The sequence below is a fragment of the Schistocerca cancellata genome, chromosome 7 (assembly GCF_023864275.1).
Source record: "Schistocerca cancellata isolate TAMUIC-IGC-003103 chromosome 7, iqSchCanc2.1, whole genome shotgun sequence".
Taxonomy (NCBI): domain Eukaryota; kingdom Metazoa; phylum Arthropoda; class Insecta; order Orthoptera; family Acrididae; genus Schistocerca; species Schistocerca cancellata.
The window spans coordinates 412,956,502-412,971,962 of NC_064632.1; the positions used below are offsets into that span (position 1 = coordinate 412,956,502).

Below are 15,461 nucleotides of genomic sequence, written 5' to 3' on the forward strand. Positions count from 1 at the left end.
CGAATTGCTCAACACGTGGGGCGTGAGGTCTCCACAGTACATCGATGTTGTCGCCAGTGGTCGGTGGAAGGTGCACGTGCCCGTCGACCTGGGACCGGACCGCAGCGACACATGGATGCACGCCAAGACCGTAGGATCCTACGCAGTGCCGTAGGGGACCGCACCGCCACTTCCCAGCAAATTAGGGACACTGTTGCTCCTGGGGTATCGGCGAGGACCATTCGCAACCGTCTCCATGAAGCTGGGCTACGGTCCCGCACACCGTTAGGCCGTCTTCCGCTCACGCCCCAACATCGTGCAGCCCGCCTCCAGTGGTGTCACGACAGGCGTGAATGGAGGGACGAATGGAGACGTGTCGTCTTCAGCGATGAGAGTCGCTTCTGCCTTGGTGCCAATGATGGTCGTATGCGTGTTTGGCGCCGTGCAGGTGAGCGCCACAATCAGGACTGCATACGACCGAGGCACACAGGGCCAACACCCGGCATCATGGTGTGGGGAGCGATCTCCTACACTGGCCGTACACCACTGGTGATCGTCGAGGGGACACTGAATAGTGCACGGTACATCCAAACCGTCATCGAACCCATCGTTCTACCATTCCTAGACCGGCAAGGGAACTTGCTGTTCCAACAGGACAATGCACGTCCGCATGTATCCCGTGCCACCCAACGTGCTCTAGAAGGTGTAAGTCAACTACCCTGGCCAGCAAGATCTCCGGATCTGTCCCGCATTGAGCATGTTTGGGACTGGATGAAGCGTCGTCTCACGCGGTCTGCACGTCCAGCACGAACGCTGGTCCAACTGAGGCGCCAGGTGGAAATGGCATGGCAAGCCGTTCCACAGGACTACATCCAGCATCTCTACGATCGTCTCCATGGAGAATAGCAGCCTGCATTGCTGCGAAAGGTGGATATACACTGTACTAGTGCCGACGTTGTGCATGCTCTGTTGCCTGTGTCTATGTGCCTGTGGTTCTGTCAGTGTGATCATGTGATGTATCTGACCCCAGGAATGTGTCAATAAAGTTTCCCCTTACTGGGACAATGAATTCACGGTGTTCTTATTTCAATTTCCAGGAGTGTAGTTTTTCTACTCTATTTTATTTTGAATGTATATAGACATAAATGCTTGCAGATGATCTCATGCCACCCATATTGAGCTACAGATGGTTTTTTTTTTTTTTTTTTTTTTTTTTTGAGTTACTTTCTTCTCATTCTCAGTGCACTCGGGTGTTGAGTGGTTGAGATACTGTAATGAAGGTCAGTGCAAAGAGGTCCAGTGTCCAGTTCACAGTGCAATCCAAATACACCATCTAAGTAATTGGAACTTAGTATGAGAATTACAATGAAGATGTTAATAATTATTTTACAAAAGTACATTTCTAACATTTGTATTTTATGGGCACCAGAACAAGGCTTCATTAGCACTGGATTTTTGTCCCCTTCCATTGCTACCTCTTTGTCTCTTTATTCTCACTGTTTCCTTCCATTTGTTCCTCCCTTCCCCTCACTACTTCCTTGTTCACTTCATCTCTCTCACCCTATAATAGCCTTAACAACACTTAGCATAAGTATGTAAATGTATGCATACTGAAGTACATAAGATAATTCTAATTGCAGCCAAGCATAGTCACAAGAAAATCATTTTCAAAGCTAATATATGCATGTCACATTTCTGTGCTGAAGGGCATAGAACTCAGTTATTACACAAAACTTACATTATATGATATATTTTTTAAATATATTCAGCCGTTAACTGTAACAAGAATTATTAGTAGAAAATTCTTTATGGATTCTCGTGTCTTATTGATAATATATCTTCCTTAATAATGGATGTATTTGTAGATTAAACTAAGTGATTTTTATGGCTTTGTGTATTGTTCTTGTTCACATTATTAATTTGCACAATCAAATATCATTGATAATCACAGAATATAGTAGTAGCCCAAAATGTGATGCATAATTGTTTACATTTTGACTGTAAGTGTAAGTAGCCTTCTTAGTATGGGAACCCCTGAACAATCCCAATTGTGTCTTTGACAATATGCCATTTGTATCTTGTTGCTAAGAAGCTGCACATATGTTATCTTTTCAAAATTTGTTTAGAAGGCTGACAAAAGAGAAATGGGATGAAAGCCAGATGACATTTCTTTATGCCCTTCTTTGAGCAGAAACTTAACTTTATAATTTTACTACCAGCCATAAGGGGTACCAGTGACAAATAGCTTATTATAAAAATAATTTAAAACATTGCTAAACTCAGAGGAACTCTCTTTAATTACGTTTGACAGTGTTTTATACTAATGCCCATATTTTTTTATTTATTTTTTATTTTATTTATATATTTATTTATTTTTTCTTTTTATTGTGGACATTACTTTTTATAGTGTAGCTAGGGTCACATTAATGCTACTGTTGTTACTTGGAATGATTAGCCTCTGATATTCCAGTGCAGCATTTGCTCAAACTGATAATCCCATCTTACTAGTAACTGATATACAGTGGTTGTTGAAGAGCTTTACCACATTACACACATCTGTTACCAGTGTATAATTTACTCTTAAACCTATCTATAAATCCTGATCTCTGATTCCAACAGTTTTCTCCGATTCTAACAGTATTCTCTTTCACTGTATTTCACACTGCATTTATTTTGTTCCTGATGCGGTTATGCTCTTCTCATAAAGCATTTACTTTCTTCAATATTCTACAGTGTGCCTTGTGATGAGTAACAGCCCTCAGTACCGATTTGTTCCCAACTGACATTGGCAGCTTCCTTTTTGTCCTGCAGTTATCTTCATTGATTGGGTTGTCCACGTTGACTTTGTACTGGATCCCCTTTAGTTCTTACTAAAATGGGCACCTGCAATATAGCTTTCCATCCTGACCATGACTTCAGCTTCCTCTCATACTTGCGGACATAATTAACTTTGGCCTCTCATTTAATCAAAGTGATTATGATCAAGATACTATTAGAAATTGAGGACTGGTGGGAAGATTGAAACAGTATATAAATAAGAATCATAGACAGAATAAAATAAACATGTATATAGAATAAAGGCATCACTTACAGATACAGGAAGGCAGTGAATCCATTAATGTGATAGCATTGAAATAAGTGGCAAAACCTCTTAGAAGTTATTGAACTTCACTTTGTAGGTATATTCCTGTGTGTGAAATTGTAGAAGTTCATAGAAAGATGTGGTTTTAATGGAAATCAGCATTTGAGTAGAATTAATAGCATTTTACTGCACCTAGGTATTGACTTGCAAACATCAAGTAGAAATCATCTGTCAGTAGCCCTCATATCACACACAAAACTGACATGGAAATTTGCACTCTCTTTAGTCACTGAAGTTTCTGAATCATTTTTTAGCCTCAAGCACTTCTCTTTGTTTAACTGGAGTGACTGTATTTTTTGTATCACTTTACCACCATTCCTTGACATCACCTATGGATTGCTGATAGTCTGTGGACACCCTGCTTCTTCCTTTTGATTATTAATTTAAATTTTTATTTTGTTAAAACTTTAATTTCCAAATCTACAGCACATCAGTTTTTATAACATTTATGTTTAGTCTTATATCATGGCTGTAAATGTAACTAATTATCTTGAAAGATTCCATTTAGTTATTTTAGTTATCATTAATTAGTATATATACTGACATGCAAATGTAAATACACTATCCCTATAAGAAGACATCCCTGTTGGAAGTTCAGTTTCGCTACTTATATCTGTAGAAAGTAAAACAAAATCTTGTCAAAACTTGTTAACATCACTTTGCTAAAAAGAATACAAGACCTTTAGAATAAAGAAAAACTCAAAGGGACTGAAGTAAAAAGTATGGTGAAAGCAGAAGAGCTTTTCAAGTACTAAGAAATATCTGTCATTTGACAAGTGATCAAGATAGCACAGTACTTAAAATACTGTACCCTCACTTGAGCTCAAAGTGGTTCAGATACACAACTGTACATCCAGATTTAGGTTCTCTATGGTTTTAGCAAATTACTTAACACAAATTCTGGCACATTTGTTTGAAATGATATTATCAGTTTCTTTCCCTGTCATTTCCCATTTTGAGTTTGTAAATGTCCCCTTATAACCTTACCACCAAGTGAACACTGAACTCACCCACTTCTATCTTCCATTTTAGTAGGAACAATGGCTTCAACCTAGCTATCTTCAGTAGCTTCAATTCTTTAGAGGCAGTGAACAAAAGTGCACAGATAATTCTAGGAGTTCAGAAGCAGTCTGACAGTACCAGGGCTGCATTTGGGCATAGGATTATCTAGGACAAACCTAGTGCCTGAATAACAAAGGGGCCCACACCATAAGAATTTCATATAAAGAGGTATTTTTGGCAATAATGTGGTGTGGGTACTCTTACAGAGATGTAATTCTTTTGTATGGCGTTATTCAGCTAAATTTTTCAGATTACAGCTGATATGAATGATCTTGGGATTCAGCTAAATTTTTCAGATTACAGCTGATATGAATGATCTTGGGATTCAGCTCTTGAGTCCTTCCTCTCAAATTCCCAGCCAAATGTGTGGCACTTCAGTTGAAAGAGTTTTTTCCATACTTTACTTCTTGTTACCAGCTATGGGTTCTGGAACTCTTGAAGCTGAATAATAGTTTTTCAGATAACTTCATTCATTAAGATATGCAGGAAACACATGAGATGTCTTATGATCTGTATCTTTTAGCACATAGCTTACTGATTCACAACATCACAGCAAGGTCATACAACCACTGGCACACAAACCACCAGATGTCAGACACTCAGATCGGTACTAAACATTGAATCTTGATAGAGATCAACCAAAACTCCAATTTAGTTTGAACTATGTGCTGTTAACCTGCAGAATGGGCATAAACTTCAATGAAAAGTAACACCAGAACTGTGGAGTACAGGAAAACCATAATGGTGATTAATTTATCCACATAGCTTACCTGGGGGAGTTTGTGTAGAGTTAGATCGTCATATGTGGGGTACTGGGTTGAAACTGAACGACGACAATTTTTTTTGCTGTATTATGTGTGAAAGTGTTATATGGGACGGCATTATATGGGACTAATAATACTTCTGCAAGTGTGATGCAATTGTTATTTCATTCTGCTGTTCTGATTGTTGATGTTTATTCTGTTAAACTACAAATACAATAGCTGCTTCATCATGAGTGGTGTCTGTTCTGTCACTCATGTCTGACAGAACACCAGAACTATATATACAAATGTGCAGCTTGCTAATTTCATTTAGTGAAGTTAAAGCAGACTGCCGAAAGAACATTGTTACAATCTCCAAAAAGTCCTTTTGCATGTCAGGAAAATGTTCCCCCTGATAACAGTTACATGCATAAACAGTTAAAAAAAATTGCCGTTAGTAGAATTTGAAGCCAGAACCTTTGGTACAATGATATTACACTCTACCAACTCCCCCATGACTTTTACAATACAATCATTCACAGATATGGTTTTCCTGTCCTCTGTCATTCTGGTGTTACTTTTAATTACCGTTTGTGCATGTTCTACTGGATGACAGCACATAGAACAAACTAAATTGGTTTTTGGGTTGATACTCTATTGATGTATAACTTGTAGTACCAATCTGAGTGTCCGACTTCTGTAGGTTTGGGTGTGAGAGCATTTTAGCAGAAAATTCAAAAGTCAAATAAACAAGTAAATTTTTTTAATGTTAGGGTATAGAAAATATTATTTGCTGTTACTTCCAATTGCTTATAGTTAAATTTTCTGATTTTAAAATTAAAATACTTCCTTTTTCACTGCCTTGAATCGTAGTGTTAAGTTGTTTTTTTTTTTAAAAACTGTAGTTGCTCATAGTGACATTAACAAATCATGTTGAATACCTAAACTATTTCAATTCCTTTCAGTTTTTTAATCTCATTAATTCATTAAATCATACATCTGGGTCATAAACTTTTGAATAATTGAATAAAGAATCTCAAATGCTTTTAATTTGGGAACTGCTCTAAAATACTAGTTTTGTGGAGTAGTTGTCACAAAATTACCCCTTGTAGGTTGCATATCACAAGTCCAACTTAGATGTCTGAGGTTCTAAACATAGCCCAGGACAGTACAGGAATAATTTTCCAGTGAAAAGTTTTAAGTGGACCAAGAAGATCTTATTACTAGTAGCTGTTTATTACTAGTAGCTGTTTTCACATAACTCATGTTTTTAGCATCCATGCTGGTTGTCAAGGAGGATGCATCTTCTTCCAGGTACCGTTATGTTTGAGCTTCGATTATTTTCTAAGAATCTGCAACAGATGTATGGCAATGATATTAAATGGTGGGTTTGTGAATGATTTTGCTGCTAACCTTTGAATAGACAAGTGTATCCTTTGCTTTTTTCCAACCACTGGGTGCACTTTTTTGTTTTAGTGATCTGTGATATATTATGGTTCACAGAGAAGTTAATGCAATTGCAAATTTTGTTTGGAATCTGACAGGGATCATGTTGCGCCCTGGGGCCTTGTACAGTTTTAGCTGTTTCAGCTGTTCCTCATTGCCACTGATATGAATATCTCTGTATGATGAGATCACCATCCTCTGCTCCATGTATTGTGCATTGTAAATTACTAATTGCAAAATTTTAGAATGAATATTCCTTTCCTAATTACTACGAGAAAATTTTCTAAATTATCCTGTGATGTGTTGCAAATATATACTGGAAGTCATTGATGTTGCATTTACCCTCACTCAAAATTCTCAGCCAAAAAATGATGTTTAATAAATACATTATTTTACTAAAATTTAAAGTGCTCCAGTTCATAGCATGAGAGAGCAGAGATACTACTACTACTGTTAGAAAAAAGTGCAGCCAGGTAAGCTATAAGTTAGAATTTTGCAACATTCTTCATGGGTTTCATAATTTGTTTTTCAGGTAGTTTCCATATACTTTTATTCTCTATATGTGAATATCCCTCTTTCGTGATCCTTCCTCTCTTTGTCTTGGAAATATTACTCATTTCATGCAACAAAGGAAACAAAAGATAATAAAAACAATGGAAAATTTTATAACATATTTTATATATTTTAATGACATCCTTTTTATGGTCACTAGTTATACTTGTCATTTAAGTACTGACGACATAAGGGAGGTGTGAATAATGTGTATTATTTTGAGATGTGTGGTTGGCGGATGCTTTCAGCAGCAGCAATTCACGTGTCTAAGTTTGCACCTCCACAGTATCTCACTATGACTACCTATGAAATAGTCTAAATTGATTGATATGTTAGTTCTACTTGAACAGAATGTTATTTACCACTTCTTTTCTGAAGAAAGGGAAATGTTGTCCATCACCATGGTAAAGAATGCAGTACAATACAATCATCAGTGATGTCACTGTTATACTCAAAGATTACAGGCTGGTATGCATCCAGGTATCATTTTCAGTATGAATAATCTAGAAATTAAAAAAAACTGTCTATGTTTCCAGAAGATATATTATTAAAAAAAAAACAACTTTTACACAAATATACTTAGTGTACAATACACACACAACATGTCTGGCCAGAAGCATGGATGGAACAGACAGATAGTTGAAGAGCAAAAAATGTATATTGGGTTAACAAAACATTAAAATACAGATACATATTCATTTTTCCCTTTGTGCATCTTTCTCTCTGGCATGGGCATGTTTCCATTGCACCTTTGCCTTGAACAGTGATCCAATACTTATTAAATGACAAATGCTTTATGGCTAAACCAAAATAAACCAAAATAACCTCATTACTATAACCATCAAGAATTTAAAGCTCAGTTTACCACTGACATTAAGTACATTTCTGGAATTGACAGTGTGGTTGCTTATTGCATCTTACTCGATGGCCGCCGAGTAAGTGACGCCAGAAACCATTTCCAGAAAGTTAAGTGATTTAGACAGGAATATAATTTAGTTTAATGCCGACAACAAATTAAATACATGCATTAGTGTATCATTTAGTCTTGCTGTTAAAGGTTTGACGTTTCTTTGCGTATTTTTTCAGAAAACACGAAAAGATCGTAACTTCGCGAAGTCGCGCTTAGGCTTAAATTTTGTAAACGTGTTTGTTTCTTGTTTCACGGTAATTTAACTAATTTCTTGGTAACAAATAAGTAAACTACCGTAAATAGCGTATAACTTCATTGTTTTAATACAGATCTCAGAAAAAACAGCGGAATTTTAAATCAGAAACTTGCTTATATACATTTGTGAATAGGCTTAATTCTTGTAAAGTCTTTTTTTGATTTTCGGTAATTTAATTGATTTATTCTAGCTAAAGTATTATTTTTGCCATGAGTGAGAAGTGCCAGACTTGCCGTAGAATTGTTAGTTCCGTGATTTGGTGTGATGGATGCAGTAGTTTTTTTCACTGGGGGGGACTGCAGTGGCGTGGGTGTTGGGAAAGTGGATCAGGCTCATCAGTGGTTCTGTAGGATTTGCAGCAGAGATAGGAAGATAGTGGAACAGGAGGGGAAAATTGCTGCCCTTCAGGCTGAGCTAGATCAGGCTAGGGAAGATCTGGACAGGTTAAGGAGGGAGAAGGGCAAAGAGAGGTGGGAAGTGGCAACAGGTAGCAGAAGGAACAGGCCTAGAACTAAGTCTGACAGTTTTGTGATGAATGTCAAAAATAAGTTTGACCTGTTGCTTCAGTTAGAAACTGATGAGCCTCAAGCAGAGGTAGGTGTAGACAGGACACAACAAACTTTCAATAGGAAATTGAAAAAGAATGTAGGAAAGCCATTGAAAAGGAAGAAAGTTTTGTTGTTAGGCAGTTCTCATGCCAGAGGTGTAGGCCAACTTCTGCAGGAGGAATTAGGACCAGAATACCAGGTCACAAATTTTTTCAAACCAAGTGCTAGTCTGGATCAGGTGACAGAGGATTTAGGTTCACTCTGTAAAGGATTTACCAGGGAAGACACCGTGGTTATTGTGGGAGGGCCAGGGAACAGCATCGACAGAGATCCTGGGTACAGTATAGAGTGTGACCTGGTAAAGACTGCGTCGGCATCGAGACACACCAGTGTTGAATTTGTATCTGTCCTGAGATGCCATGACTGTCCTCATTTGGACTCTTCTGTTGGGAGAGTTAATTTGGAGTTGGAACGGCTGCTTGGGTCGGGTGCGGGGGCTCATATTGGTGTGGTTCCTGTTGATTCTCTCAGTAGGTGGGACTATACCAGGCACGGCCTACATCTCAACAGGAAAGGGAAGGGGAAACTGGCTGGGGTAATAGCAGGAAATTTAAGGGGGGGAGGCACTGCCATGAATGGTAAAATACCAGTGGTTACAGGTGTTGGAGCAGCACCTTTTTTAGGATAGGTAAGACAGAAAGATGTCAAGTTCTACGAGAGGTCAGGATTGAAACAAATCTTCAGTTTAGGAAAGAAATTAAACAGCACAATTCTAGCACATTGGATCACAAATCACAGCTGTCAATTATAAATTTTCACCAATCACCAGAAATTTTATCTCCACCAAGTTGTATCTCAGTCCTAGGTAATTGCATTGATGAATTAAAGTCACCCAACCCAGTTGACATAATCTGCCTCTCTGAACACCATGTGACCACTGGTATAGCAACTAGGCCTAAGCACAATGAGAAACTCAGACAGGAGAGTACTGCAAATGTTAGAATAAGGAAAGGTTCTCATAAAAGTATAATTAAAAATAATGTAAGTATATTTCATCAAAATATTGGGAGTTTAAAGAATAAAATAGATGAGCTTCTGGTTTGCTTAGAAGATTTAGAAGCTGAGGATGAAATAGATATACTATGCCTGTCTGAGCATCACATTGTTACTGATATGGTTAAGGTAAATGTAAGTGGATATAAGCTCTCTGCACATGTAATGAGAGAAAATATGGAGAAAGGAGGAGTTGCCATATATGCCAAAAGTCATCATTGTGCAAAAAGTATAGAAACAAAAAAGTTTTGTGTAGAGAAACATATAGAAGCATGTGCCTGTGAGCTTAAATTAAATAAAGGCACATTTATAATTGTAACTGTATATAGGTCCCCATCAGGAAATTTTCATCTATTTCTGAAAAATTTGGACTCCTTGTTGTGCTATCTGTCAGACAGGGGGAAGCAAATTATTATTTGTGGGGACTTCAATGTAGATTCTCTGAAAGAGGGTAATAGAAAAAATGACCTTGAAGTATTACTCGGTTCTTTCAATTTGACACCTGTTATTGATTTTCCTACTCGGGTGGTAAAGGATAGCAGCTCACTGATAGATAACTTCTTTATAGACCAAGATAAGTTTAACCAGATAAATGCTCAGCCTGTTGAGAATGGTCTTTCTGATCATGGTGCACAGCTAGTTACAATATATGACATAGCTCCATTCAGCAATATTAAACAGTCCTCCAAAGTAGTACGTTCAGTCAACAATTTAACAATTGCAAATTTCAGGGAAAGCCTACAGCAGTTAGACTGGGATGAGGTGTACTGTGAACCTGATGCCAATTTAAAATATAATTTATTTCATGACATTTTTGTAAATGCATTTGAAAACTGCTTCCCCAAGAAAATAGTTAAATATACTCATAAGAAACCTTGTAACAAACCATGGCTTACTAAGGGTATACAAATATCTTGTAACCGGGAAAGGGAAATGTATCTGACAGCAAGAAAGAGTAGTGACCCAGAAACTATCAAACATTATAAAAACTACTGTGTTATATTAAGAAAAGTTATTAATAAATCCAGAAGTATGTGTATCATGTCTGAAATCAGCAACTCTGATAATAAAATTAAAACAATTTGGAATATTATTAAAAGAGAAACAGGTCAACCAAGAGCACAGGAAGACAGTATTACCATCAAATTGAATGAAAACTTTACGAACAAAAAGTCAGAAGTTGAAAATATTTTTAATAATCATTTTCTAAATGTTGTGGATATAGTAGGATCCAGGTGTTCATTAGAAGATGCTAGGCTGTTAATGGAAGAGGCCATACCTATGCAATTTGATACAATTGAAATCTCACCCACTTCTCCCTCTGAAATTAGGAAAATAATAAACTTGCTTAAAAGCAAAAACTCACATGGAATTGACGGCATTTCCAGCAAAATACTAAAAGCTTGTTCTCAACAGATAAGTAAGATTCTCAGCCACCTGTGTAATAGCTCTCTGGAACAGGGCATTTTCCCTGATAGACTGAAATATGCTATTGTTATACCTTTGCATAAAAAGGGGGATAGATCTGATGTCAACAATTACCGTCCAATCTCCCTTCTAACAGCTTTATCCAAAATTTTTGAGAAAGTAATGTATTCAAGAGTAGCTTCACATATCTGTAACAAACAAGTACTAACAAAATGTCAGTTTGGTTTCCAGAAAGGTTTTTCAACAGAAAATGCCATATATGCTTTCACCAATCAAATTTTGAATGATCTGAATAACCGAACACCACCCATTGGGATTTTTTGTGATCTCTCAAAGGCTTTTGATTGTGTAAATCATGAAATTCTGCTAGACAAGCTCAAGTACTGTGGCATGAGTGGGACAGTGCACAAATGGTTTAATTCGTACCTAACTGGAAGAGTGCAGAAAGTTGAAATAAGTAGTTCTCATAATATGCAAAGATCAGCACATTCCTCAAACTGGGGAACTATCAAGAATGGGGTTCCACAAGGGTCAGTCTTGGGTCCTTTGCTGTTCTTAATATATATTAATGACTTGCCATTCTATATTCATGAAGAGGCAAAGTTAGTTCTCTTTGCTGATGATGCAAGTATAGTAATCACACCTGACAAACAAGACTTAACTGATGAAATTGTCAATACTGTCTTTCAGAAAATTACTAAGTGGTTCCTTGTAAACGGACTCTCACTGAATTTTGATAAGAAACAGTACATACAGTTCCGTACAGTGAATGGTATGACACCATTAATAAATATAGACCTTAATCAGAAGCATATAGCTAAGGTAGAATATTCCAAATTTTTAGGTGTGTCCATTGATGAGAGATTAAATTGGAAGAAACACATTGATGATCTGCTGAAACGTTTGAGTTCAGCTACTTATGCAATAAGGGTCATTGCAAATTTTGGTGATAAACATCTTAGTAAATTAGCTTACTACGCCTATTTTCACTCGTTGCTTTCATATGGCATCATATTTTGGGGTAATTCATCACTGAGGAATAAAGTATTTATTGCACAAAAGCGTGTAATCAGAATAATAGCTGGAGTCCACCCAAGATCATCCTGCAGACATTTATTTAAGGATCTAGGGATATTCACAGTAGCTTCTCAGTATATATACTCTCTTATGAAATTTGTTATTAACAACCAAACACAATTCAAAAGTAATAGCAGTGTGCATAACTACAATACTAGGAGAAAGGATGATCTTCACTATTCAAGATTAAATCTAACTTTGGCACAGAAAGGGGTGAATTATACTGGCACAAAAGTCTTTGGTCACTTACCAAATAGTATCAAAAGTCTGACAGATAACCAACAAGTATTTAAGAAGAAATTAAAAGAATTTCTGAATGACAACTCCTTCTACTCCATAGAGGAATTTTTAGATATAAATAAAAAAAAAAAAAAATATATATATATATATATATATATATATATATATATATATATATATATATATATATATATATATATATATTTAAAAAGAAAGATGATGAGACTTACCCAACAAAAGCGCTGGCAGGTCGATAGACACACAAACAAACACAAACATACACACAAAACTCTAGCTTTCGCAACCAACGGTTGCCTCGTCAGGAAAGAGGGAAGGAGAAGGAAAGACAAAAGGATTGGGTTTTAAGGGAGAGGGTAAGGAGTCATTCCAATCCCGGGAGCGGAAAGACTTACCTTAGGGGGAAAAAAGGACAGGTTTACACTCGCACACACACACATATCCATCCACACATACACAGACACAAGCAGACATTTGTAAAGGCAAAGAGTTTGGGCAGAGATGTCAGTCGGGACGGAAGTACAGAGGCAAAGATGATGTTGAAAGACAGGTGAGGTATGAGCGGCGGCAGATTGAAATTAGCGGAGATTGAGGTCTGGCGGATAGCGAGAAGAGAGGATATGCTGAAGGGCAAGTTCCCATCTCCGGAGTTCTGACAGGTTGGTGTTAGTGGGAAGTATCCAGATAACCCGGACGGTGTAACACTGTGCCAAGATGTGCTGGCCGTGCACCAAGGCATGTTTAGCCACAGGGTGATCCTCATTACCAACAAACACTGTCTGCCTGTGTCCATTCATGCGAATGGACAGTTTGTTGCTGGTCATTCCCACATAGAACGCTTCACAGTGTAGGCAGGTGAGTTGGTAAATCACGTGGGTGCTTTCACACGTGGCTCTGCCTTTGATCGTGTACACCTTCCGGGTTACAGGACTGGAATAGGTGGTGGTGGGAGGGTGCATGGGACAGGTTTTACACCGGGGGCGGTTACAGGGGTAGGAGCCAGAGGGTAGGGAAGGTGGTTTGGGGATTTCATAGGGATGAACTAAGAGGTTACGAAGGTTAGGTGGACGGCGGAAAGACACTCTTGGTGGAGTGGGGAGGATTTCATGAAGGATGGATCTCATTTCAGGGCAGGATTTGAGGAAGTCGTATCCCTGCTGGAGAGCCACATTCAGAATCTGATCCAGTCCCGGAAAGTATCCTGTCACAAGTGGGGCACTTTTGGGGTTCTTCTGTGGAAGGTTCCGGGTTTGAGGAGATGAGGAAGTGGCTCTGGTTATTTGCTTCTGTACCAGGTCGGGAGGGTAGTTACGGGATGCAAAAGCTGTTTTCAGGTTGTAGGTGTAATGGTTCAAGGATTCCGGACTGGAGCAGATTCGTTTGCCACGAAGACCTAGGCTGTAGGGAAGGGACCGTTTGATGTGGAATGGGTGGCAGCTGTCATAATGGAGGTACTGTTGCTTGTTGGTGGGTTTGATGTGGACGGACGTGTGAAGCTGGCCATTGGACAGGTGGAGGTCAACGTCAAGGAAAGTGGCATGGGATTTAGAGTAGGACCAGGTGAATCTGATGGAACCAAAGGAGTTGAGGTTGGAGAGGAAATTCTGGAGTTCTTCTTCACTGTGAGTCCAGATCATGAAAATGTCATCAATAAATCTGTACCAAACTTTGGGTTGGCAGGCCTGGGTAACCAAGAAGGCTTCCTCTAAGCGACCCATGAATAGGTTGGCGTACGAGGGGGCCATCCTGGTACCCATGGCTGTTCCCTTTAATTGTTGGTATGTCTGGCCTTCAAAAGTGAAGAAGTTGTGGGTCAGGATGAAGCTGGCTAAGGTAATGAGGAAAGAGGTTTTAGGTAGGGCGGCAGGTGATCGGCGTGAAAGGAAGTGCTCCATCGCAGCGAGGCCCTGGACATGCGGAATATTTGTGTATAAGGAAGTGGCATCAATGGTTACAAGGATGGTTTCCGGGGGTAACAGACTGGGTAGGGATTCCAGGCGTTCGAGAAAGTGGTTGGTGTCTTTGATGAAGGATGGGAGACTGCATGTAATGGGTTGAAGGTGTTGATCTACGTAGGCAGAGATGCGTTCTGTGGGGGCTTGGTAACCAGCTACAATGGGACGGCCGGGATGATTGGGTTTGTGAATTTTGGGAAGAAGGTAGAAGGTAGGGGTGCGGGGTGTTGGTGGGGTCAGGAGGTTGATGGAGTCAGGTGAAAGGTTTGGAAGGGGCCTAAGGTTCTGAGGATTCCTTGAAGCTCCGCCTGGACATCAGGAATGGGATTACCATGGCAAACTTTGTAAGTAGTGTTGTCTGAAAGCTGACGCAGTCCCTCAGCCACATACTCCCGACGATCAAGTACCACAGTCGTGGAACCCTTGTCCGCCGGAAGAATGACGATGGATTGGTCAGCCTTCAGATCACGGATAGCCTGGGCTTCAGCAGTGGTGATGTTGGGAGTAGGATTAAGGTTTTTTAAGAAGGATTGAGAGGCAAGGCTGGAAGTCAGAAATTCCTGGAAGGTTAGGAGAGGGTGATTTTGAGGAAGAGGAGGTGGGTCCCGCTGTGACGGAGGACGGAACTGTTCCAGGCATGGTTCAATTTGGATAGTATCTTGGGGAGTTGGATCATTAGGAGTAGGATTAGGATCATTTTTCTTCGTGGCAAAGTGATATTTCCAGCAGAGAGTACGGCTGTAGGACAGTAAATCTTTGACAAGGGCTGTTTGGTTAAATCTGGGAGTGGGGCTGAAGGTGAGGCCTTTGGATAGGACAGAGGTTTCGGATTGGGAGAGAGGTTTGGAGGAGAGGTTAACTACTGAATTGGGGTGTTGTGGTTCCAGATTGTGTTGATTGGAGTTTTGAGGTTTTGGAGGGAGTGGAGCTGGAAGTGGGAGATTGAGTAGATGGGAGAGACTGGGTTTGTGTGCAATGAGAGGAGGTTGAGGTTTGCTGGAAAGGTTGTGAAGGGTGAGTGAGTTGCCTTTCCGGAGGTGGGAAACCAGGAG

General features: G+C 39.2%; 1 protein-coding gene across 3 annotated transcripts in view; it reads left to right on the top strand.

The window, feature by feature from the left end:
• The window catches only part of LOC126092316 (uncharacterized), a 187,573-nt gene that overhangs the window by 108,371 nt on the left and 63,741 nt on the right, over positions 1-15,461 (top strand). The gene's annotated exons all lie outside the window — the stretch shown is intronic.